Here is a 26,897-nt window from a genome sequence, read left to right as displayed (position 1 = left end):
GGTTGCAGGGAAAGAAATAAACAAAAAGCAGGAACAAAACAAAATCCTAGACCGTCTGGTCACTGACTAAACAGATCAGCTTGTCCTGACTAACAACCGCTGAGCTTCCCTCAGTCGGTTAAACTTATGTCCCCTGCAACCTTCTACTCACAATTCATGGCAGTCTCTTTGAGCCCCTCATAGCTCGGGCTGTGTACTCCTCAGCAGGCTCCGTCTCTTCCCTACAGCCCACACGCTGTCTCCTAGGAAGAGCCCCCATTACACTGAGTCTCCATCTCATATACACCTCCCTTCCCTCCTGCCTCATTACTTAAGAAGCAGGTGAGAGCTTCTGCAGGGTGAGCCAAGGAAATACACCCTCTACATACACATTTTCTCAGTGACCTACGGTCAGAGTTAGCGCTAGGTGGCTATGACATCATTAATACCCTCCGTATCGTGCCACAACGAAAATTTGTGAGTAAAAAGTACCTCATCAGTACCTCATCAAGTACCTGATCAGTAATGAACAAGCTAAATGTGCTGTGTAACATCTGTATTCTCTCTACATATGCATCTATCACTAGATTTACACATACTTAAAGCACCTAAGACACCTTCGATTTAGTACATCTGCTGCAAAAGTAACCTTTAAAGGGACAGTATTCAAATAGTTGTAACATTACTTGCTGTGCAAAAGTAATTGTGTTGTAATGGATTTGTCCTGTTACAGTAAAGAATATTTTAATAATATTTTGAATATTATTTGGGATGGCTGGCTTTGTATGATGTTATCAAGCTATGGACAATTCATTATTCAGGTTTCTTCTTACCCATTCTCACTCTATGCCTATACATATATGTGTATATATATATATACCGTATTTATCGGGGTATACCACGCGCCGGCCTATAACACGCACCCTCATTTTACCAAGGATATTTGGGTAAAAAAAGTTTTTTACCCAAATATCCATGATAAAATGAGGGTGCGTGTGTGCGCGTGTATACCCCGATATACCCCCAGGAAAGGCAGGGGGAGAGAGCCCGTCGCTGCCCGCTTCTCTCCCCCTGCCTTTCCTGGGGTCTAGAGCGCTGCTGTCGGCCCTTTTCACCCCCTGGTTATCGGCGCCGCTGCCCGTTCTGTCCCCCTGACTATCGGTGCCGGCGCCGATAGCCAGGGGGAGAGAAGCGGCGCCGACAGCCAGGGGGAGAGAAGGGGCAGCGGCACCCATTGCCGGCGCCGCTGCCCCGTTGCCTCCCCCCATCCCCGGTGGCATAATTACCTGAGTCGGGTCCGCGCTGCTCGGGTCCGCGCTGCTCCGCTGCTCCAGGCCTCCGTTGTTGCTATGCGCTGAACGGCGCGGCGCATGACGTCAGAGCGCCGCGCCGTGCATAGCAACGACGCTGGGGACCAGCGTCGTTTCTATGCGCGGCGCGGCGCTCTGACGTCATGCGCCGCGCCGTTCAGCGCATAGCAACGACGGAGGCCTGGAGCAGCGGAGCAGCGCGGACCCGACTCAGGTAATTATGCCACCGGGGATGGGGGGAGGCAACGGGGCAGCGGCGCCGGCAATGGGTGCCGCTGCCCCTTCTCTCCCCCTGGCTGTCGGCGCCGCTTATCTCCCCCTGGCTATCGGCGCCGGCACCGATAGTCAGGGGGACAGAACGGGCAGCGGCGCCGATAACCAGGGGGTGAAAAGGGCCGACAGCAGCGCTCTAGACCCCAGGAAAGGCAGGGGGAGAGAAGCGGGCAGCGATGGCCTCTCTCCCCCTGCCTTTCCTGGGGGGGTATCGGCGTATAACACGCACACAGACTTTAGGCTAAAAATTTTAGCCTAAAAAGTGCGTGTTATACGCCGATAAATACGGTATATATGTATATGGTAGCAGGGTGTGATGAAAGCAGATGTTGTTACCCCAGGGGCAGATGGCATTAACCCCTTGTTTTCGTGACGCCAGGATGTGGTTTAGCCTAAACCAACCAAAGTTATACAGCTGGATCCTGGGCTAGGCACAGACTCCGACGCCAAGTTACGGACAACTGTAGCTTTACTGAGGGTAGACAGTTGGTAAAGTCTATACAGTTCAGCCAGGGCCCAAGAGGTGACCAATGACACAGAGACCTTAAGGGCTTGCTGGGACTTGTAGTAGGAATGGACAATTAAATGCAGACCATGCTGACTTGACAGATGATAGGGACTGACTTGACTTGAATCATAAAGCTGTGACTTTAGCTTACTTGAATTGATGGTGGCTGCAGAACTTGACTTTGAGGCCTCCAACACTCTGGACACACACACTAGGCACGACTGCACTGGACATCAGCAGGAAGCAAGAGCTAAGAGCTCCAAGAGAGCGAGCTAGCTCCACCCAGGGCTTATATGGGGGAGACTAGTAGGGAGCCCATACAGTGGGGATCAAAAGTTTGGGCACTCCAGGTAAAAATTTGTATTAATGTGCATAAAGAAGCCAAGGAAAGATGGAAAAATCTCCAAAAGGCATCAAATTACCGATTAGACATTCTTATACTATGTCAACAAAAGTTAGATTTTATTTCCATCATTTACACTTTCAAAATAACAGAAAACAAAAAAATTGCATCTGTTAAAGTTGGGCACCCTGCAGAATTTATAGCATGCACTGCCCCCTTTGCAAAGCTGAGACCTGCCAGTGTCATGGATTGTTCTCAATCATCATCTGGGAAGGCCAGGTGATGTCAATCTCAAAGGTTTTAAATGCCCAGACTCATCTGACCTTGCCCCAACAATCAGCACCATGGGTTCTTCTAAGCAGTTGTCTAGAAATCTGAAACTGAAAATAGTTGACACTCACAAAGCTGGAGAAGGCTTTAAGAAGATAGCAAAATGTTTTCAAATATCCTCTGTTCAGAGTGTAATTAAGAAATGGCAGTCATCAGGAACAGTGGAAGTTAAAGCAAGATCTGGAAGACCAAGAAAAATATCAGACAGAACAGCTCGTAGGATTGTGAGAAAAACTATTCTAAACCCACGTTTGACTGCACAATCCCTCCAGAAAGATCTGGCAGACACTGGAGTTGTGGTACACTATTCCACTATAAAGATATACTTGTACAAATAAGGTCTTCAGAAGAAAACCTCTTCTACGTCCTCACCACAAAAATCAGCATTTGAACTTTCAAATGAACATATACACAAGCCTGATGCATTTTGGAAACAAGTTCTGTGGACCGATGAGGTTAAAATTGAACTTTTTTGCCAGAATGAGCAAATGTACGTTTGGAGAAGAAGGGGAACAGAATTTAATAAAAAAAACCTCTGTCCAACTGTTAAGCATGGGGGTGGATCAATCATGCTTTGGGGTTGTATTGAAGCCAGTGGCACAGGGAGCATCTCACGAGTAGAAGGAAAAATGGATTCAATAAAATTTCAGCAAATTTTGGATGCTAACTTGATGCCATCTGTGAAAAAGCTGAAGTTAAAGAGAGGATGGCTTCTACAAATGGATAATGATCCTAAACACACCTCGAAATCCACGAGGGATTACATCAAGAGGCGTAAACTGAAGGTTTTGCCATGGCCTTCATAATCTCCTGACCTCAACATAATTGAAAATCTATGGATAGACCTTAAAAGGGCAGTGCGTGACAGACAGCCCAGAGATCTCAAAGAACTGGAAGACTTTCGTAAGGAAGAATGGGCAAAGATACCTCAAACAAGAATTGAAAGACTCTTGGCTGGCTACAAAAAGCGTTTACAAGCTGTGATACTTGCCAAAGGGGCAGTACAAGATATTAACTCTACAGGGTGCCCAAACTTTTGCAGATGCCATTTTTTGTTTTCTGTTATTTTGAAAGTGTAAATGATGGATATAAAATCTAACTTTTGTTGACATTATAAGAATGTCTAATCTGTAATTGTATGCCTTTTGGAGATTTCCTTGGCTTCTTTATGCACATTAATACAAATTTTTACCTGGGTGCCCAAACTTTTGATCCCCACTGTAGGTCACTCTTGGGATCACTGGCACCTCCTGGGTAACAATCGCATGACATAACTCTTAAAGATACAACACATTTTATAATACAATACACTGCAGAACATATGTACAGGGGGGGAAACAGGTACAAGGGGCCCTGGGGACACTGAAGGAGGCTGCCTGACAGTGTCCTCGACGCCCAGTCCTGGAGGGCGGAAGACTTAAGTGGCCACTGGGGCCTAGTGACAGTTCCTGTGGCATTATGCAAAATGTCCTTCACAGGTCTGGTTATAGAACAAGGTAGAAAAGAGTCCATGTAGCACTGTAAATGTCCATACATGCTCTTTGGTTTGGTAAACATGTGAGATTAACAAGCTTTGTAACTGCTCTAGGAACACATTTTAGACCATAATACACACAAGTTTGCAGATTGGGCTGCCTTAGGCTATCTACCCAATGCTTTGGCTACTGGGGCCCCTTCGGTTCTTAACGCGTACCCGTCAGATTCAACAATTTTTTTTTTTATGTATATCACTCAGTACCTAATCCTGACCATGTACATAAAATTTTTGTGTGTCTGGCACCTTTATTTATTTTTTTATTACACTTTTAATTTATCTCACTAGTCTGAATTCCTCTCAAAGGGAGGGGGCGTGGCCTCACTGTGCAGGTCTCTGCCCCTTCCCTCAGTATGCTGTCTGCTCACATCTCCCCTAGCATTAGCTATAACTCCCTGCTTGTCCTCACTGACAGTAGCGGGACACAAGCTGACAGTGGGAGGATTTTTCACAGCTCACAGCTTTTAGTTTCAGGGGAACCCACTGGCCAGTAGAGTACCCTGTACATGAGGACAGAAAAATGTTAGACAGATATATACATTGGACATTTGTGGCCTGGGACTACAAGTAATGTTACAGTCCTAACTTAAGTGTTTACATATTAACTGACTATGTGTGGTACATAACCTTACACACTTTACTATATTGTGAGATAATTTGTACTTTGCGGGAATTTGTCCTTGTGTTGACCTTTGTGACCTGCGCGACACCACTTCTGGAGAGTCTGGAATGCCTTTGACTTTGGGAGCTCTTGGAACCTCTGGAAAGGCAGCTTGCTCTTCCTCAGCGAATAGTCCAGGAATGGTTGGATTCAGAGTCGCTGGCAGCAGTGGTGGAGAGACTGGTGACAGGGTCGGCGCTCTAAAGACAGTGGTATAAGCTGGAGCCAACAGTGACAAGACTGGGACTGGTGTGGAGGTTAGTGTTGGTTGGACCGGCCCTGGGGTTGGTGAGACACAGAAGATCGCAGGCTGACTCGGAGAAAACATGGGGAAATCCATAGATGGATGGTTCCCTTTGCCTGGGACGTACTCTCTCGCAGGTCTGACAGCTGGAGGAGATGGTGCTGGGAGCACTGACAGATCTTCTTTTAGACACAACTTGATTCGGTTTCGGTGAACAAATTTTGGCTCATATCCATGCTCTTGTACTTCATACACATCAGAATCTGGATAGGGTATGGCCGTCACCTGTACGGTTCTGTCTCCCAGATAGAGTCTAACTTATAGGTTCTTGAAAACTTCCACAGCCACACTTTGTCGCCCAATTGTCGCCCAATTTGGCAGAGGCATGACGATTATAGTCCTGTTGTTGCCTTTGCTGAGCCTCGCCCATCTTCTTGCCAACAATCTCTTTGGCTTCTTGGATTCTTCTCTGGTGGTCAGGGACCCACTCCAGGGAGGCTTGCGGAGAGGTGTTGAATAGGGTTTGGAACCCAAATGCTCGGTCCTTAGGCAGCTGCCCATTTCACCCCCTATTTTCCAATTGCATAGGTTCCAGTAGAAAATAAAAGATGTCATTACAAAGTACAATTGGCCCTGCAAAAAATAAGCCTCATATGAGTCTGTAGATGGAAAAATAGGAGTTATGGCTATTATAGGGCGAGGACAAAAGTGGATAGTCACGAGCAGGGGCGTAGCTAGAAACCTGACGGCCAGCTTCCCCAATCCCTGATGACCCCCTTACTCGGCCGCACAAAGATATCAGTGACAACAGCACTGATGGGACACAGTCAGGAGAATACACAGTGATTTAATTGACTTACAGGCAGGGCTGGGCTGGGGCCAAAAATAGGCCCGGGCACTTTAAAATAAGCAGCCCATTTTTATGGTAGTGGTCAGACTGCTGGGACCCCCACCAATCACCTCGGTTCAAGTGGCTCTCCAGCTGTTGCTAAGCTGCAACTGCCATCATGTCTGAAGAGTCTCGGGAATTAAGGAAGTTGCCATTTTGCTGGAGCTGGAGAGCCACAGAATGGGGTACAGTGTCACCCATCATCACTGCTGAACTTACAAGTGACTCCAGCTGATGGGACAGTCAGGAGAATACACAATGATATCACTGACCTGAGTGATGTCTTCTCTGTTGTCTTTCCTTTCCTTCTTTATCTGGTTTAGATAATAGGACTTCTTCCAGCTACATCTTCTCTGCAGAGTCTGATGCCCCGACATCATTGGTTCCTTAATTTGTCAGCAGATCCTCATCCTCCGTATAAAGACAATATTCATTATGACACATTATAATTCTGCCAAATACTGTACCACCTGAATATAATACCGCCACGCACTGTACCCTCTCAATATATTAGTGCAACACATTGTACCCCCTGAATATAATACTGCCTACCACTGTATCCTCTAAATATAATATTGCAACACACTGTACCCCCTGAATATAATACTGTCACAACCTGTACCCTCTAAATATATTATTGCCACAAACTGTACCCCCCCAAATATAATACTACCATACACTGTACCCCCTGAATATAATACTGCCACGCACTGTACCCTCTAAATATATTATTGCCACATACTGTAACCCCTGAATATAATACTGTCACACTGTACCCCCTGAACATAATTCTGCCATACATTGTACCCTCTGAATATAATGCTGCCACACACTGTACCCCCTGCATATAATACTGCCACACACTGTACCCTCTGAATATAATACTGCCACACACTGTACCCCCTTCATATAATACTGCCACCCACTGTACCTCTGAATATAATACTGCCCCACACTTTACCCCCTGAATATAATACTGCCATACACTGCATACCCCTCGCCCTATCCTGTCTTATCAACCCCCACTCAATGCTTGGTCAGCTTATCAGCCCAATGCCCCCTCCCCATACACCCCACCCTCAGTCTCATCATCAAACCCCCCCCCCCACCCATCCTTGGCTCTTCACCCCCGCACTCCATATTATCCCCCCCCCACATCCTCAGTCTCATCATTGCACCCCCCCCCGGCACCCCATCCTCAGACTCCTTATCATCATCATTGCACCCCCCTGTTGCACCCCCATCTCCCCGCACACACCCTCATCATCATTACCTCCACCCATCCTGGCTCTTCTCATCATCATCATCGCGCACACACCCCCCCCTCAAACCCCATCCTCAGTCTGCTCATCCACGACCCCGTCCATGATCTCCTGCTCATTAATATTACACCACCCCCAGCACCCGATCCTCGGTCTCCTTACCTTCCTGGAGATCGGCAGTGCTGCGGTGTGAGGATGCGGGGAAGGCTGCTGCTCGTGTCACTCCCACTGCAACGCGGGGCTATGGGGCCCGGTTGCGATTGTGACCCCTGCGACCTCTATAGCTACACCACTGGTCATGAGTAGTGATGAGCGGCATTGCCCATATTGGAATTCACGATATTTTGCGAATATATAGACAAATATTCGTCTTATATTTGTTATATTCGCGTATTCGAGGAAGAAAACAGTGAGGGGGTGGGCAACTTTACTATTGGTTACTAGGGATGTTTTTGAGAACCTCTGACAAGTATATTTGCATCATTCTAATTGGCCCACAAGTGAAAAGAAGGAATATGCGAATATGTGCATATGCGGAAAAAAGGTGAATATTCGTAATTTCGAATATATAGCGAATATATTCACAATATTCACGAATTTGTGAAAAAATTTGAAATGCGAATATTCGCGCCCAACACTAGTCATGAGGAAGAAGTAGATTTTTCTTCGTTTTAGTCCCTTGGGCAAGTAGTTTATTATTAAATTTCCACACCCCTGTGGGTCTGTAGGTGGAAAATTAAGTGTTATGGCTATTAGAAAGCAAGGAGGCCAGACCTAATTTCTTGTAATGTGACTCAACTGTGCAAACATCCTGATATTCGTTTGTCTTAAAAGTGAATATTTTTAAGGTATAAATAAAAGGTTATGTTTGAGCATGTTGCTTTCTGATGGGTTGTACACACAGAGCCTGCAGCAGCCACACCACATTGAAAGCTATGAATGGTTTTACCTCAGTTCCTGCTCCTCCTCCAAAATACACAGGAAACCTTCTATAGGTGTGTGCACATGGGCAAAAACCTTGCCCCGTGCTGTACCACATTTCTTCTTAAGTTGGGGTTACCAAGCATAGTCCTGTCATGAATATTCTATTGATATCAAAAAGAGAATTTAAAGCGGAGCTGCACAGCAAACAAGGGACTAGTAACTTTTTTTCCTCTTTTTTTCCGCAATACCCCATTTTCTATTGAAATCAAAAGGCAATTGCTTTTATGGGTGAAACTGCATGTTTTTTTATGTGGAAATCAGTACAGTTTTCACATCAAAAGCCACAGTTTTTGTCCATGTGGACATGCTCTTACATTGATGGTAATGTAACATTAGTATGAAGTAAAAGAACAGAACAGATCTTTCCTGTGTTTAAACTCACAGTTCCCCCCTACAGTACAAGAGCCGAGAAAAATGCTCAATGACCCAAGTGCATGAAAAAGTGCAAACGTGTCACACAAAAAACATGCATGAGGATGCGTTCTATCGTAAGCCCTTCTAAGAAAGGAGAGAGGGTCCCGAGAGAGGGTCCCCCTTACAAACCATACTCTCCCCCTCCAGGACAAAAGGTACCTGCAAAGTTCCAGGTTCAAAGTCCCTCTTCAGTAAAGCTACTAAGAGGACCACAAATGCTCCTGGCATCCACTTGATGGCCACATACACCTCCCCTAAACCGACATGAGGGACACAAAGAAAAGACACAAACGTGGCACAGTAGCAAAAATGAATAATAATTTAAAAAAAAAAGCGAATGTGCCCCATGAAAAACCACCCGGACATCCGCCCGGATCTATGAAAATTCCCCTATACTCGACAGCCGGCAGGTCAGAAACACAAGAAGTGAGTGCCCAAAAGCGTGAGAGTATGTGCGATGTGCTTTCACTCATGTGGGGTCGTTCTCCCTATGAGTTACGTCACCCTAGGGTCACCACTCTCAGGGGACTTTAGCACCTCGGCTCTTACCCTAAAAGACACAAAGGGAACAGGCCACTTCAGGGTGACCGCCAGGCATACGGCCAACCCCGGTACACCTGCAACACTCCGTGTGGTTCTTTATTCTGCCGTAGTGCTCTACCACACTGCCAACTAACAGAACAGATACTACACTTGATGTTAGCATAAGGCCAAGAAGCGATAGTGAACCCTCATTGCCTCTGACTAAGCCCACTCCATTATTTCTTTTTTAAAGGGCTAGCACTTAATTGCTATAGTAATGCTGGTTCTCACGTGGTCCTTGTGAGAGAGAAAATGAGGATACTCGTGTGGCGCTTGCTGGAGAGTGTTGTTAGGAAGTATCGATTAACCGACAATGGACTTTATTACCACCTACTCTGCCGTCCAAAGAACAGTAAAGACCAGTTTTACAGAAACACTGGCATATATTACTGTCAGATCCCTACCTGAGGGAAGTCCTCCCGAAGGTCCCCCGGATTACCTACCAACGTGCACCCAACCTTCGGGAGATGATTGCCCCAAGCATATTAGTACATACGTACATTTATAGATATGCTGTTAATGCCGGGACTGCAGCTGTTGCAAGGCAGTCTCGGGTGGATGCCAAACAGTGGTAGGAAGTATATGCCGGGTCTGGGCTGGGAAGACCGTTTGGCATTTACCACTGTTTGCAATATACTTCCGACCCGGCATATACTTCCTACCACTGTTTGGCATCTACCCGGGACTGCCTTGCAACGGCTGCAGTGCCGACATTAACAGCCTCCCTCTGCAGGTCCGCATGGCTGGCACTCAGTACATACGTGCCACTAACATTTTTCATAGTGATAGCATCGCACGGATATAACTTTTGCTACATTGGGAACTGTTGCATTAAATAGTAAATACAAATATTGAACGTGCAGAGCTACGGTATTATTAAGTGATTGTTTCATTAGTGACTCACAGCCATTTGTGATATCTATTATGATTGTTTGCAATTTTGTATCTATAAATACATGTGACTACTCTTATCTGGGAGATTCACAGCTGTAGGGCCCAGCGCTCTCCCTGATTTGCACTTGTCGTATTTGTATATATTTATATAATTTTATGCTTATCTTAAATAAAATGTAGTCTGGTACATAACGCTACAAGAGCATTATTTAATCCATTTGGGGATCACTTATGTATCTTTTATCCGCTAATTTTCTTTTCTCTATCTTCTATTCATTAATCACTAGTCTTTTCTTTTCATTCTTTTCTTTCTCTTGTCCATTCCAAGCTCTGCTTTTCCTTTTCTTATCTTCTACCCACTCACACATATATTTATACATTTTTCATAAATTTTAAATGCTCATTTTATGCTCACGTTTATTCACACTCATTTTTGTGGTGATTATACCCATATCATAGGTCTCTGACATTATTCCCATTCTATTTTTACATTTTTATTTCACCACATACTGTATTACATTTTAAACACAGTTTCTTTTCAGACCTTGAGAACCAGTAACACTGTCTGTGTGCGCCCATTGGAACGAAGGAGCGGAGCATTGGAGCATCAAGGAGGAGGATGCGCGTTGGCCGGCATGGTAAGTTACCAGCTGCACGTCAGCTTCGGTGCTCCGACCACTGCTCTTCCGGTCCCGGGACCTACTGCTATGGTCTATAGGCCATAGCAATAGATCGTGACCCCTGACCGGAGGAGCGGTGGACGGAGCACTGAAGTGGGGCAGTACACAGGCACACAGCCTCCAGCCATACACTGTATATAGCCGATGGTTGTATGTCTGTGGGGGAACTATACTGCCAACCTAATGTGGGGTAACTAGAACCTAATGTGGGGGAACTATACTGCCAACCTAATGTGGGGGATCTATACTGCCAACTAAATGTGGGGGATCTATACAGCCAACTAAATGTGGGGGAACTATACTGCCAACCTAATGTGAGAGAACTATACTGCCAACCTAATGTGGGGGAACTACAACCTAATGTGGGGGAACTATACTGCCAACCTAATGTGGGGGAACTATACTGCCAACCTAATGTGGGGGAACTTTACTGCCAATCTAATGTGGGGGAACTATTACTGTCGGCCGGCCGGTCTGGCAGTGCGAGAGCCTGGAGCCAGGGCAGGATGCAGGGAGTAAAAACGCTCGGACCCCAGCTCCCATTTTTGTGCCTTGCATTTGCTCTCCGGCTCACCTGCAATTGCTCCGCCCCCAAATAAGAGCCAGCACAGCTACGCACGTCGGCCGGCTGCCGCGTAATGACGCTTGCTCACGTCACACTCCCAGAATTCAAGGGCTGGCGTCACTATGTCCTGACTCTAGGAATTCTAAGAGTGTGACCTGACCGAGCGTCATTACGCGGCGGCCGGCTGACGCGCGTAGCTGTGCTGGCTTTTATCTGGGGGAGGGTGCTGCCCTGAATTCCTGGCAACTACAAAGGTACCAGCCGGGGGTGGGGGGTTCTCTAATCTGGGGGTACTACCCACCTACTGGGGAGGGGTCTAATCTGGGGGTACTACCTGCCTATTGGGGGGGTTAATCTGGGGGTACTACCTGCCTACTGGGGGGGGTTAATCTGGGGGTACTACCTACCTACTGGGGGGTCTAATCTGGGGGTACTACCTGCCTACTGGGGGGTCTAATCTGGGGGTACTACCTGCCTACTGGGGGGTTAATACGGGGGTACTACCTGCCTGCTGGGGGAGTTATTCTGGGGTTACTACCTGCATACTGGGGGGGATAATCTGGGGGTAATACCTATCTACTGGGGGGATTAAGATGGGGGTACTACCTGCCTATGGGGGGGGTGTTAATTTAGGAGTACTACCTGTCTACTTGGGGGAAGGGTGTTAATCTGGGGATACTACCTGCTTACTGGGGAGAGGGGGTCAATTTGGGGTACTACCTGTCTACTGGGGGGAAGGGGGTTAATCTGGGGTTACTACCTTCTTACTGGGGGGGTGGGGACAATCTGGGGGTACTACCTGTCTACTGGGGGGATTACCTGTCTACTGGGGGTCTAATCTGGGGGTACTACCTGCCTACTGGGGGAGGGTTTTAATTTGGGGGTACTACCTGTCTACTGGGGGGAGGGGGTTAATCTGGGGTTACTACCTGTTTACTGGGGGGGAATAATCTGGGGGTACTACCTGTCTACTGGGGGGGATTAATCTAGGGGTACTACCTGTCTACTGGGGGGTCTAATCTGGGGGTACTACCTGCCTATTGGGGGGGGGAGGGTTTTAATTTGGTGTTACTACCTGTCTACTGAGGGGGAAGGGGGTTAATTTGTGGGTACTACCTGTCTACTGGGGGGAAGGGGGTTAATCTGGAGGTACTACCTGCCTACTGGGGGGGTCTAATCTGGGCGTACTACCTGCCTACTGGGGGGATTAATCTGGGGGTACTACCTGTCTAATGGGGGGGAGGGTCTCATCTGGGGATACTACCTGTCTACTGGGGGGGGGGGGGTCTAATCTGGGGGTACTACCTGCCTACTGAGGGGGTCTAATCTGGGCGTACTACCTGCCTACTGGGGGGGATTGATCAGGGGTACTACCTGTCTACTGGGGGGGAGGGGGTTAATCTGGGGGTACTACCTGCCTACTGGAGGGTGTCTAATCTGGGGGTGCTACCTGCTTGCTGGGGGAGGTCAAATCTGGGGATACTACCTGCCTACTGAGGGGGCTAATCTGGGGGACCTACCTGCCTACAGGGGGAGGGAGGTCTAGTTTGAGGGGACTACCTGCCTACACACCTTCCAACCTAACTAACGGGAGATGAGACATGGGGGGAGGAGAATGTGACATGACATGGGGTGAGAATGTGGCATGAAATGGACATGTGACATGGGGGGTAGAAATGAAATGGGGGAGATGTGAAATGGGCTGTGGACATGAAATGGGGGAATAGATGTAAAATGGGGGGGGGGGAGATTGGACATGAAATTGGAGGATTTCACCATTTGTTTATTATATCGAAATCGCAATATTTAGGTCCATAATCTCAATTGTAGTTTCCCCATATTGTGCATCCCTACTAGCTATGTACCTGGCTACCTAACTACCTACATCAACGTTTCCCAACCAGGGTGCAAAACTAAGACTCCACAGCCAAAGGCCATCTGGGCATGCACAACAGCTAGAGGCACCATAGTTGGGGAAACGGTGACCTACCTACATACCTGGCTACCTGCCCTTTTACTGAGTGGGACACCAAGGGGGACATTATTACAGGCCTATAGATGGGGAGATTGTGTAGCGTTAAGTAGAGCACTAGAAAAATGCAGAGTCTAAGATGTTCTGCAGATGAAGAGAGATGAAGTTTTGGCTGGAAGAAGACATCATGGCAGTTTGAGTCGGACAGGGAAGAAAAGAAAAAAGGACAACGCTGACCAGAAAAGACGTGACCTGTGAGTTCCTTCATGTAGTTGTAATCACTTATATGGTATATATCCTGTGTACAGCTGGTATGTACCTCTATATGGTCCTGTATATAATCACTTATATGGCATATATCCTGTGTACAGCTGGTATATACCTCTATATGGTCCTGTATATAATCACTTACAGTATATGGTATACAAATCCAGTGCATAGGTGGTATACCTCTATATGGTGAATGTATGTTGGGATGTTGGTGTTTTGTATAGGCGATTTTATTCAGTAACAATATAGCGGTATTAGTCAGTGGGGAAGTATTATTTGTCCATTACTGGTAACACACAAAACTAGCACAGTACACTCTTTTTAATTTTGTTTGGAGATGCTGACCTTTTTTTTTTTTTTTTTTTTGTACTGGTAAGATTAGTAAGTATTATTGATCTCAGATTTGTTCAGTAACAGTATGATGGTAATATGTTTGGTGGTAATATTCCTCTTTTTACTGTGGTATTATTGGTAATTTTGGTCTCAGTATACAGGATTTGGTCAGTAACAGTATGATGGTGATATGTATGATGTTAATATTCCTCTTTGTATACTGGTAATATTGGTCTCAGTATACAGGATTTGCTCCATTACAGTATGATGGTAATATGTATGGTGATAATATTTCTCCATGGATACTGGTATTATTGGTCCCAGTATACAGGATTTGCTCAGTAACAGAATTATGGTAATATGTATGGTGATAATATTTCCTCCTTACATACGGCTGTTATTTGGTAACTGTCTAAGTTTATAATGTGTAAGTGTGTGTGTATATATCTCTTTTTTTTTTTTTCATTATGTACCCTATTATAACCAACTATGATTGATGTGGTCCTTTTTGGCTCCGCCTTCACATAGCCACACCCATGAACGATGTGGGCTGCTTAGTCTAAAATGCCTGGGCCTATTTTCTATCCCAGGGGGAACTATACTGCCAGCCTAATGTGGGAGAACTATACTGTCTACTTAATGTGGGGGAACTACAACCTAATGTGGGGGAATTATACTGCCAACCTTATGTGGGGGAACTACAACCTAATGTGGAGGAACTATACTGCCAACCTAATGTGGGGGAACTACAACCTAATGTGGGGGAACTATACTGCCTACCTAATGTGGGGGAACTACAACCTAATGTCGGGGAACTACAACCTAATGTGGGGGAACATACTCCCAACCTAATGTGGGGAAACTACAACCTAATGTAGGGGAACTATACTGCCTATCTAATGTGGGGGAACTACAACCTAATGTGGGGGAACTATACTGCCAACCTAATGTGGGGGAACTACAACCTAATGTGGGAGAACTATACTGCCAACCTAATGTGGGGGGAACTACAACCTAATGTGGGGGAACTATACTGCCAACCTAATGTGGGGGAACTACAACCTAATGTCGGGGAACTACAACCTAATGTGGGGGAACATACTCCCAACCTAATGTGGGGAAACTACAACCTAATGTAGGGGAACTATACTGCCTACCTAATGTGGGGGAACTACAACCTAATGTGGCGGAACTATACTGCCAACCTAATGTGGGGGAACTACAACCTAATGTGGGAGAACTATACTGCCAACCTAATGTGAGGGGAACTACAACCTAATGTGGGGGAACTATACTGCCAACCTAATGTGGGGGAACTATACTGCCTACCTAATGTGGCGGAACTGCAACCTAATGTGGGGGAACATACTGCCAACCTAATGTGGGGAAACTACAACCTAATGTGGGGGAACTATACTGCCTACCTAATGTGGGGGAACTACAACCTAATGTGGGGGAACTATACTGCCAACCTAATGTGGGGGAACTACGACCTAATGTGGGGGAACTATACTGCCAACCTAATGTGGGGGAACTACAACCTAATGTGGGGGAACTATACTGCCTACCTAATGTGAGGGAACTACAACCTAATGTGGGGGAACTATATTGCCTACCTAATGTGGGGGAACTACAACCTAATGTGGGGGAACTATACTGCCAACCGAATGTGGGGAAACTATACTGCCAACCGAATGTGGGGAAACTATACTGCCAACCTAATGTGGGGGAACTATACTGCCAACCTAATGTGGGGGAACTATACTGCCAACCTAATGTGGGGGAACTATACTGCCTACCTAATGTGAGGGAACTATACTGCCTACCTAATGTGGGGGAACTATACTGCCAACCTAATGTTGGGGAACTATACTGCCAACCTAATGTGGGGGAACTATACTGCTTACCTAATGTGGGGGAACTATACTGCCTACCTAATGTGGGGGAACTATACTGCCTACCTAATGTGAGGGAACTATACTGCCAACCTAATGTGGGGGAACTATACTGCCAACCTAATGTGGGGGAACTATACTGCTTACCTAATGTGGGGGAACTATACTGCTTACCTAATGTGGGGGAACTATACTGCCTACCTAATGTGGGGGAACTATACTGCTTACCTAATGTGGGGGAACTATACTGCCAACCTAATGTGGGGGAACTATACTGCCAACCTAATGTGAGGAACTATACTGTCAACCTAATGAGGGGGAGCTATGCTGCCAACTTAATGTGGGGGAACTGTACAAAAATATAAAATTGTACTATTCTGATCGCTACAAGGGTCATTTTTTGCGCTGTGATTTGTAGTTTTTATCGGTGCCATTTTAGTTTTGATGGGACTCTTCAATTGCTTTTTAGATATTTTTTTATGGTATTTGACTTGACCAAAAATGTGCAAATCTGGTAGTGCACTATTACGACTTTTGGGGCCCCACTTTTGATTTTGCCCAGGGCCATGCTAAGCCTAAAACCAGACGTGATGGGGGGACAGGTGCAAGGGGGGGGGGGGGGGCCAAGGGACACTGAAGGGAGGCTGTCTGACAGGGCAGCAAGGGTAACAACTACCGTATTGAGCCACCACATACTGTACTGTACTGTAATACTGTAATATCACTATAATTTTTTTTTATTATTAGTTATTTTACCACACCAGTAACCAACTTTTTACATAAAGTAGCAAACATTATACTTCAGCGTGCATAAACAAGTAGCTAATGAAGTAGTTTCCAGCCATTAAATCTATTTTACCCATGCAGATTTCCCATATGCCAGCCTGACACTTACAGTAGCTCCTGTGTGTCCACCTCAGCTCTTCCACATGATTCTGTGTTACAGGTTTTGTTCTGCAGGAATACAGAGTTGTTTTTGTGACCTTCTGCAGGGAGAAGCGTCCCTGGGTGTCCATGGCAATGGTAGGGGGAGCTAGGAGAAGTAATGGAAGGAGCTATGGTCTCTATAGCAACGAGGCCTGGCCTGATCCCTGCACACAAACAGCCTTCTGCAGAGTGAAGTGTCAGGGCTGTGTCAGCTCTCTGCATCTCTATTGTACTAGGACATGTCTTAAACAACTTTAGAAATACTAATGTATGTAAAACAATTACCAGTTAACGCAGATTTTAATTTATTTTGGACTGCATCCTTGAGGACTGAAAACTCTTTTTCAAATTCTGTATTTACTCAGACTTTTTTGGGTATAAGCCTTGTCAGTAACCTTGGCTGTCAGTTTTTATTGAGTGATTTTATTGAGTTTATTTTATTTGCAAAAAGAATAATGTGAGATTCATCTATGGGAAATACAACATACAAGAGTTTTTACAGGTTGCAGTCTTGCGCTAGCTAGTGTCAAGAAATAAAATCAAGGTTTTGGCACCTTGTAGCAGCAATGCTCTTACTCCCATGAATAACAACGTATCCCCTATCCACAGGATAGTAGGGTAAGTGTCCAATCACAGAGGATCCGACTGCTGGGATGCCCTCCGTGTGAATACACCCTTAAGTGTTTTCCAGTTGGATGTGATGTTTTTTTTATTGTTCCCAGGCTGCTTATTAAAATATCAAACACTGTAATTCACCTTCCTCCTCTCCCTCTTAACTCCAGTATCGGGGCACCCCTTCCACGGCCTGTGACTCTGCTTTTTCCTAAGATGCAGAGTGTAGTGTCTACAGCTGGGGAACTGAAAGTGCCATTTGCCAATCACTTACCGAGGCAGTAGACTGCTGCAGCCAGTGATTGGCTAAGTGGCACTGTCACATCACATCAACATCTCCAGATTGTTTCAGGAAGAAGATTGGCAGTGGAGACCAGCCAGAGAAGGGACACCCAGGTATCAGAGTTTCGAGGGAGTGGAGCAAGTTGAATTAAAGTGTTTATTTTGTTGGGCAGCCTGGGGACAGTAGAGAATTTATATATTTTACCGGACAACCCCTTTAATGTTCTGCTAATCTGATAGTATAGCTTCAGCAGGTTTCTGTAAACTCTTCCTAAGGGTAGGTTCACATGGACAGATCCACAGCAAATTTTACGCTACGGATTCGCCGACAATGGACCCCTACATTGTGCCTCAAGCTGTGCCTGCTCATAGCAGCAATCCGCCATAGCAGCAATCCGCCATAGCAGCAATCCGCCATAGCAGCAATCCGAAGCAGCAATCCATTGTCTGTGCAGCGTAAAATATGCTGCAGATCCATTTGTGTGAAGTTGCCCTTAGACTAGGTTTCCACATGTATATGGTGTTACTCACTTGTTTTAGCGTCGCAGGACCTGCGGGTCATGTGACACGGTTCAGAACTCTATGGTATGTTGAAGGACCTTAGGTGGTTCTTGAGTCACGTGTTATCCCATAATGCCATGTAACGGTGAGTGACAGTTGTTTCGGACCAATCCAAAACGGCCCGCCCCTGCCCATATAAGGGAGCTGCGGCCATTGCTCGCTCTCTTGGGTTGCTGGCACTGAATGAGGTAGGACCTCCGCAACTTTCAAGTACGTTTACCAGGCCAAAGCCTTGCGGCCTCCGCCTACATCACCGCAGTTATAGATATCTAATTCCCCGCTACTCAACGCAAGATCACTGGACCTAAACGCAGCCCTAAATCCAGCGGATCTATGCAACGGAATCCTCCTAAAGCTAAACTGAGCTTACCTGATCTCAACCAACTGTCAATCGCTGCTCAGATACAAATAGACTTTGTTCATGGACTGTTATTGCTATTGTCTGCTTCAGCAAATCTTCAGTAAAAGTTCCTGCAAGTTTCAGGTGACAGTGGTTGTGGACAATCCATTTATTACGCATTCACCTATCGTTCTTGGGAAGGGTGGCGATAGGCCTAGCACCGTTACAGTATTTAACCCTCACCCTGGCGTCACCAGTGACAAGGGTTAACAGCACCCTTTATTATCCAGAACCGCAACACCCCAACTACCCTATACCCCCACCAGGCTACCACAAAACTAATGTCCGTTTTCTGTGTTTTTGTATTTTTCTGTTTTGTTTTTGTTCAGACACTAGGTTTGTGTCTGAACAGTTTTCTGTGCTATTCTCCCTGGCTAGGGATGAGTTAATGCTCTTATCCTATGGCAGCTTGGGTGGGGTTATGTAAACCCGAGCTCTGCTGAAACTGACTGCTGGTCATAAGTGCTTTACTCTGACCATGGCTGTTTTATTATGCACCTTGCTTTTGTCTGTTTTAGTATTCATCTGAGCTATAACCATGGTTATTATTTTTCGGTTTATGGTATAGGTTTTATCGAGCTTGGTTTTAGTACATTTGTCAGGTTTTTGTATTTATTTATGTTCGTTCTGCATTTACCGTGTTATATATCTTAGTCTGTGTTCACACTGTGCATTTTTTCAGTTCTGTTTAGACCTTGTTAGTTCCTGCGACTCCTAGGATAGAATTCCTGAGCCTAGGGCTATCTGTCTATCTAGGAGTGAGTGTATCTTGTGTCTGTACCCGTGTTTGCTGGCATTTAGTATTTCTGTTTCATTCTAGGCCAGTATCCTGATCACACAATGGAGTGTGCCTACTGGCTATTAGTCTATTTGGCTTTGGTATTGATGTCCCTCCATGTTTGGAGTGGGGGGTCTAGTGTGTTATTTGTTCTGTGTTCAGTGTGAAAAGTGTTCTATATTTCCTCACTCCTTTAGTGTTTGATATTCAGTTCATCTGTTCATTACCTGCATCTGCTGGTTTTGTCTGCTGTATATTTATTCACTATCTAGTCTTGTTCATTTATTCATATCTGCCATTTATCTTGATTCCGATTTCTGAGATGTGTGTTTACTTTATCCAGCTTTGTTAGTATTTATATCCTGCCTGGTTTATCTGGTTGTTGTTGTTGTATTCCGGTTACATTTCTGACTGGTCCCCCGACTATGTACAGTATCGTTTATTTAGTTGACCTTGACGCCATTGCACTTTAACGCAGGAAGGGACCGGTGCCCAGTTGTCGATCCATCATTTAGGGTGGATGGGCAAGTAGGCAGGGAGAGTGTTTCTAGGGACAGCTTAGGGCTCACTTCTCCCTGCCCTACCCCCACTGATGACAAAACCTGTGTGGAAAAAAAATATTGGAACCCATCTATGCAACATTAAGGTCATACATAAAGTCCTGGAAAACTCTGCAGCCTTTCCAATGTTTATATTTCTTATCCCTTACCTTAAAGAACCATAACTAGAATAATCAAGAAGACTAACCGGAGGGGGGAAAGTGACTTTGTTTCACATTCTCCCACTGTGAAGTAAGTCACATAGGCCATACATGTACAGTAGGGCAAAAGAGTATTTAGTCAGCCACTTATTGTGCAAGTTCCCCCACTTAAAAAGATGAGAGAGGCCTTTAATTTTCATCATAGGTATACCTCAACTATGAGAGACATAACGAGAAAAAAATCCATAAAATCACAGTCTGATTTTTTACTATCAAAGATTTTTATAGAAAAATTTAGAGTACAAGTAAAAAGTTGCATATAATTATGTTCAAAGTATGAAGACAAATCCAAGAACATAGAAACAAACCAGTCAGGAGGCGACCTCTATACCAATAAGAAGCAACTGGATCCAAAAAGGTGTAAGTGAGTCAGATCGGCCTCTAAATCTTATTATAATCCACAAAAAAAAAGTTGGGGCTCAATCATTAACAACTTGGTATGACATAAATGTATAAAGACAAGCAAGTCCCAGGGTATCTGGGAGGTAAACACGACAAGGACAGAAACACAAGGGAGGACCCACAAAAACACAAAGGATATAGACAGAAGGGTAGGGAAGGAATAGGGGAGGGGGGTAAGGAAGAGAGAAGGCGGGAGAAAGGGAAAGGGAGTTCCATATGCTAGAAATAATATCAAGGAGAATTACTAAAGTACTCCATCCAAGGCTGCCAGGTAGCATCAAATGCTTTTTGGGAGTCTAGAAGAATGCTAGTTAGTTTGTCATTAGCCATAATCCAGTTTAACTCAAATCTAATAAGCTGAAAGGGAACGGTAGTCGATTTCCAACTAGTAGCTATAGCAATCTTGGCAGCCAAGAAGATGTAGTAGATAAGTTTACGTATTCCCTTAGGGGCGTTAGGAATCTGTGCATTCAGTAATGCCTGCTCTGGAGATTTTTCAGGTTGATACCTGTAAGAGATAATATCAAATTATATACACATATCCAAAAGCATCTCACTCGTGGGCAGTCCCACCAAGTATGGAACATAGTTCCTATCTGTTGGCATTTACGGAAACACAGCGGAGAGGCTTGCTATTCGAAATGAAACCAGGTACCACCTAAGCAACACGTTCCAGCCTGCTTCCTGCAAGGATGTATTAATGGAGAGTTTTGAAGTTACAATAGCGCTATTAGCCCAGTCCTTCAGCTCGAGTGATCTCCTCAGGTCACATTGTCTGATTTTTTAAGAATTTATTTGCAAATTATGGTGGAAAATAAGTATTTGGTCAATAACAAAAGTTCATCTCAATACTTTGTTATATACCCTTTGTTGGCAATGACAGAGGTCAAACTTTTTCTGTTAGTCTTTACAAGGTTTTCCCACATTGTTGCTGGTATTGTGGCCCATTCCTCCTTGCAGATCTCCTCTAGAGCAGTGATGTTTTGGGGCTGTAGTTGGGCAACAGGGACTTTCAACTCCTTTCAACTACAATGTTACTCAGGCACCACAGGAAGGGAGCAGTGCTCTTTAATAGGTGGTACCTGGAAGGAATTGGCTGGGAATCTAATAGGGAGTGTACCCTTCGCCCTATTATTCTCAGTCAGTGTTCGTGCATAGCCCCTAGAGGGCAGAGGAGAAACTGTAGCCATGGCAGAAGCAGGACATGGTACAGAGCAGGCCGCCTGATGTAAGTAAGAAATAGGACACACAGTACGCAGGTGGTCCCGTACGTGCATCCATGGAAATAGCAGAGCGGAGCAGCAGCGAGGACGCGCGGGTATGGTAAGTTACCAGCACGTCATCTTCGGTGCTCTGACCTCCGGTCCCGGCACCTACTGCTGTGGCCTATAGGCCATTGCAGTAGCTCATGACCCAGGACCGGAGGAGCGGTGGTCGGAGCACTGAAGTGGGGCAGTACACAGACATACAGCCTCCAGCTGTATATGGCTGAAGGCTGTATGTCTCTAGGGGGCCACTGTCTACCAAATGTGGGGGGAACTATACTGCCAGCCTAATGTGGGGGGAAACTATACAGTACTGCCAACCTAATGTGGGGGAACTATACTGCCAACCTAATGTGGGGGAACTATACTAACAATCTAATGTAGGGGAACTATACTGCCAACCTAATATGGGGGAGCTATACTAATAACCTAATGTGGGGGGAACTATGCTGACAACCTAATGTGGGGGAACTATACTGCCAACCTAATGTGGAGGAACTATACTGACAACCTAATGTGGGGGAACTGTACTGACAACCTAATGTGGGTAGTACCTAGAGGGGTAGTCTATAGTCTTATACGACGAGTATATCCCAAACTCTATATTTTAACTGTAAAAGTTGGGGGTCATCTTATACGCCGGAAAATACGGTAATAAATGTAATATACTCCCTTCCCTAATAATAATAATAATAAGTTTGAATCCCCCCCTTTTCCATTTAAAAAAATAAACATAATCATATGTGGTATCTCCTCGTGCGAACATTTCCAAACTATAAAAATATAATGTCAATTAAACCGCACGGTCAATGTCATATAAATAAATAAAAAAATCCAAAATTGCGTATTTTGGGTAATTTTGTATACCCTAAAAAAAATTTTATAAAAAGTGATCAAAAAGTCCCATCAAAACAAAGATGGCACCGAAACAAAAAAGTGAGACCTCATAGATCCCCGTATGCGGAAAAATAAAAAAAAGTTATAGGGGTCAGATGACAATTTTAAACATACAAATTTTGGTGCATGTACTTTAAATTTTTTAAAGTAATAAAATAAGACCTATATAAATTAGGTATCCTTGTGACCATATGGACCTACAGAATAAAGATTTGTTTTTTCAATTTTGCCCCACAAATATTTTTTTCTGGTTTCACAGTAGATTTTATGGTGAAATGATTGATGGTATTATGAAGTAAAATTGGTGGTGCAAAAAACATATCGGTTTGTAGGTGGAAAATTGAAAGTGCTATAATTTTTCAAAGGTGAGGAGGAAAAAATAAAAGTGCAAAAATGAGAAAACCTGTGGTCCTTAACCCCTTAAGGACCGGGGGTTTTTCCGTTTTTGCATTTTCGTTTTTTGCTCCTTGCCTTTAAAAAATCATAACTCTTTCAATTTTGCACCTAAAAATCCATATGATGGCTTATTTTTTGCACCACCAATTCTACTTTGTAATGACGTCAGTCATTGTGCCCAAAAATCTACGGTGAAATGGGAAAAAAAATCATTGTGAGACAAAATAAAAAAAAAAACGCCATTTTGTAACTTTTGGGGGCTTCCGTTTCTACGTAGTACATTTTTCGGTAAAAATGACACCTCATATGTATTCTGTAGGTCCATACGATTAAAATGATCCCCTACTTATACAGGTTTGAATTTGTCGCACTTCTGGAAAAAATCATAACTTCATGCAGAAAAATGTATACGTTTAAAATTGTCATCTTCTGACCCCTATAACTTTTTTATTTTTCCGTGTATGGGGCGGTATGAGGGCTCATTTTTTGCGCCGTGATCTGAAGTTTTTAACGGTATCATTTTTGCATTGATAGGACTTATTGATCGCTTTTTATTCATTTTTTCATGATATAGAAAGTGACCAAAAATGCACTATTTTGGACTTTGGAATTTTTTTGCGCGCACGCCATTGACCGTGCGGTTTAATTAACGATATATTTTTATAATTCGGACATTTCCGCACGCGGCGATACCATTTATGTTTATTTTTATTTTTATTTACACTGTGTTTTTTCTTTTATGGGAAAAGGGGGGTGATTCAAACTTTTAATAGGGAAGGGGTTAAATGATGTTTATTCACTTTTTTTTTGCACTTTTTTTTTGCAGTGTTATAGGTCCCATAGGGACCTATAACACTGCACACACTGATCTTTTACATTGATCACTGGTTTCTCATAAGAAACCAGTGATCGATGATTCTGCCGCATGACTGCTCATGCCTGGATCTCAGGCACTGAGCAGTCATTCGGCGATCGGACAGCGAGGAGGCAGGTAGGGGCCCTCCCGCTGTCCTGTCAGCTGTTCGGGATGCCGCGATTTCACCGCGACTATCCCGAACAGCCCACTGAGCTAGCCGGCATGCTTTCGGTTTCACTTTAGACGCGGCGTTCAACTTTGAACGCCGCGTCTAAAGGGTTAATAGCGCGCGGCACAGCGATCAATGCCGCGCGCTATTAGCCACGGGTCCCGGCCGTTGTTAGAGGCCGGGCCCGAACCGCTATGACGCGGGGCCACGCCGTGGCCCCGCGTTATAGATCGGGAGTGGACACATGACGTTCCAGTACGTCATGTGTCCTTAAGGGGTTAAGGACCAATTTGGACATTTCCACTTAAAGGTGTACTCACGTTTGTTTCCAAGGTTTGGACATAAATGGCTATGAGTTATTTTGAGCGGACACAACATTAAACATTTGGCTATGCTACAAGGGCTGTAAAGTTAAAGGGGTATTCCGGTGGAAAACTTTTCTTTTTTAAATCAACTGGTGTCAGAAAGTTAAACAGATTTGTAAATGACTTCGATTAAAAAATCTTAATCCTTCTAGTACTTATTAGCTGATGAATACTACAGAGGAAATTATTTTCTTTTTGGAACACAGAGCTCTCTGCTGACATCATGACCACAGTGCTCTCTGCTGACATCTCTCTCCATTTTAAGAACTGTCCAGAGTAGAAGAAAATCCCCATAGCAAACATATGCTGCTCTGGACAGTTCCTAAACTGTCAGCAGAGAGCACTGTTGTCATGATATCAGCAGAGAGCTCTGTGTTCCAAAAAGAAAGTAATTTCCTACTAATAATTACGCTACTAATAAGTACTGGAAGTACTGGATTACGATTATTTTTTTTATAGAAGTCATTTACTAATCTGTTTAACTTTATGACACCAGTTGATTTAAAAAAAAAAAAAAAAGTTTTCCACCGGAGTACCCCTTTAATGTAGTTCATAATATAGTGTCTGTACCTGTGAGTGATGGTGGTCTCGGATTTCTTCTGTGTTTTGGTCCCAAAGTTTATCGTTAACAGCATAAAAAATGGGGTTTCCCAGTTGCAGTGTAGCCCAAGACATTACATCACTGAGTGGAGCGACAACTGGGTGGGAGAGAGATTATTGTTACGCCGAGCGCTCCGGGTCCTCGCTCCTCCCCGGAGCGCTCGCTATACTCTCGCTCCCGCAGCGCCCCGGTCAGATCCACTGACCGGGTGCGCTGCGATACCGCCTCCAGCCGGGATGCGATTCGCGATGCGGGTGGCGCCCGCTCGCGATGCGCACCCCGGCTCCCGTACCTGACTCGCTCTCCGTCGGTCCTGTCCCGGCGCGCGCGGCCCCGCTCCCTAAGGCGCGCGCGCGCCGGGTCTCTGCGATTTAAAGGGCCACTGCGCCGCTGATTGGCGCAGTGGTTCTAATCAGTGTGTTCACCTGTGCACTCCCTATGTATACCTCACTTCCCCTGCACTCCCTCGCCGGATCTTGTTGCCATCGTGCCTAGTGAAAGCGTTCCCTTGTGTGTTCCTAGCCTGTGTTCCAGACCTCCTGCCGTTGCCCCTGACTACGATCCTTGCTGCCTGCCCCGACCTTCTGCTACGTCCGACCTTGCTTTTGTCTACTCCCTTGTACCGCGCCTATCTTCAGCAGTCCGAGAGGTTGAGCCGTTGCTAGTGGATACGACCTGGTCACTACCGCCGCAGCAAGACCATCCCGCTTTGCGGCGGGCTCTGGTGAACACCAGTAGTGACTTAGAACCGGTCCACTAGCACGGTCCACGCCAATCCCTCTCTGGCACAGAGGATCCACCTCCTGCCAGCCGGCATCGTGACAGTAGATCCGGCCATGGATCCCGCTGAAGTTCCTCTGCCAGTTGTCGCCGACCTCACCACGGTGGTCGCCCAGCAGTCACAACAGATAGCGCAACAAGGCCACCAGCTGTCTCAACTGACCGTGATTCTACAGCAGCTACTACCACAGCTTCAGCAATCATCTCCTCCGCCAGCTCCTGCACCTCCTCCGCAGCGAGTGGCCGCCTCAGGCCTACGACTATCCTTGCCGGATAAATTTGATGGGGACTCTAAGTTTTGCCGTGGCTTTCTTTCACAATGTTCCCTGCACTTGGAGATGATGTCGGACCAGTTTCCTTCTGAAAGGTCTAAGGTGGCTTTCGTAGTCAGCCTTCTGTCTGGAAAAGCTCTGTCATGGGCCACACCGCTCTGGGACCGCAATGACCCCGTCACTGCCTCTGTACACTCCTTCTTCTCGGAAATTCGAAGTGTCTTTGAGGAACCTGCCCGAGCCTCTTCTGCTGAGACTGCCCTGCTGAACCTGGTCCAGGGTAATTCTTCCGTTGGCGAGTACGCCGTGCAATTCCGTACTCTTGCTTCAGAACTTTCCTGGAATAATGAGGCCCTCTGCGCGACCTTTAAAAAAGGCCTATCCAGCAACATTAAAGATGTTCTGGCCGCACGAGAAATTCCTGCTAACCTACATGAACTCATTCATCTAGCCACTCGCATTGATATGCGTTTTTCCGAAAGGCGTCAGGAGCTCCGCCAGGATATGGACTTTGTTCGCACGAGGCGTTTTTTCTCCCCGGCTCCTCTCTCCTCTGGTCCTCTGCAATCCGTTCCTGTGCCTCCCGCCGTGGAGGCTATGCAAGTTGACCGGTCTCGCCTGACACCTCAAGAGAGGACACGACGCCGCATGG

At 45.5% G+C, this 26,897-nt stretch overlaps 1 protein-coding gene across 4 annotated transcripts in view; it reads right to left on the bottom strand.

The window, feature by feature from the left end:
• Positions 1–17,000, bottom strand: part of MARCHF10 (membrane associated ring-CH-type finger 10) — a 90,600-nt gene extending 73,600 nt beyond the window's left edge. Inside the window, exon 1 of one of the 4 annotated variants that reach the window (XM_056548545.1) lies at positions 16,818–17,000. The gene's annotated coding sequence lies outside the window, so the exon portion shown is untranslated. Of the gene's footprint in view, positions 1–6,042; positions 6,141–16,817 lie in introns of those variants that run through there. The other 3 variants (XM_056548541.1, XM_056548546.1, XM_056548544.1) reach the window with 3 other exon arrangements.
• Positions 17,001–26,897: the final 9,897 nt, after the last annotated feature.

This window comes from Hyla sarda, chromosome 12 (assembly GCF_029499605.1).
Source record: "Hyla sarda isolate aHylSar1 chromosome 12, aHylSar1.hap1, whole genome shotgun sequence".
Taxonomy (NCBI): Eukaryota; Metazoa; Chordata; class Amphibia; order Anura; family Hylidae; genus Hyla; species Hyla sarda.
Note: the sequence above shows the minus strand (reverse complement) of the source record. Positions and strands in the feature narration are given on the sequence as shown.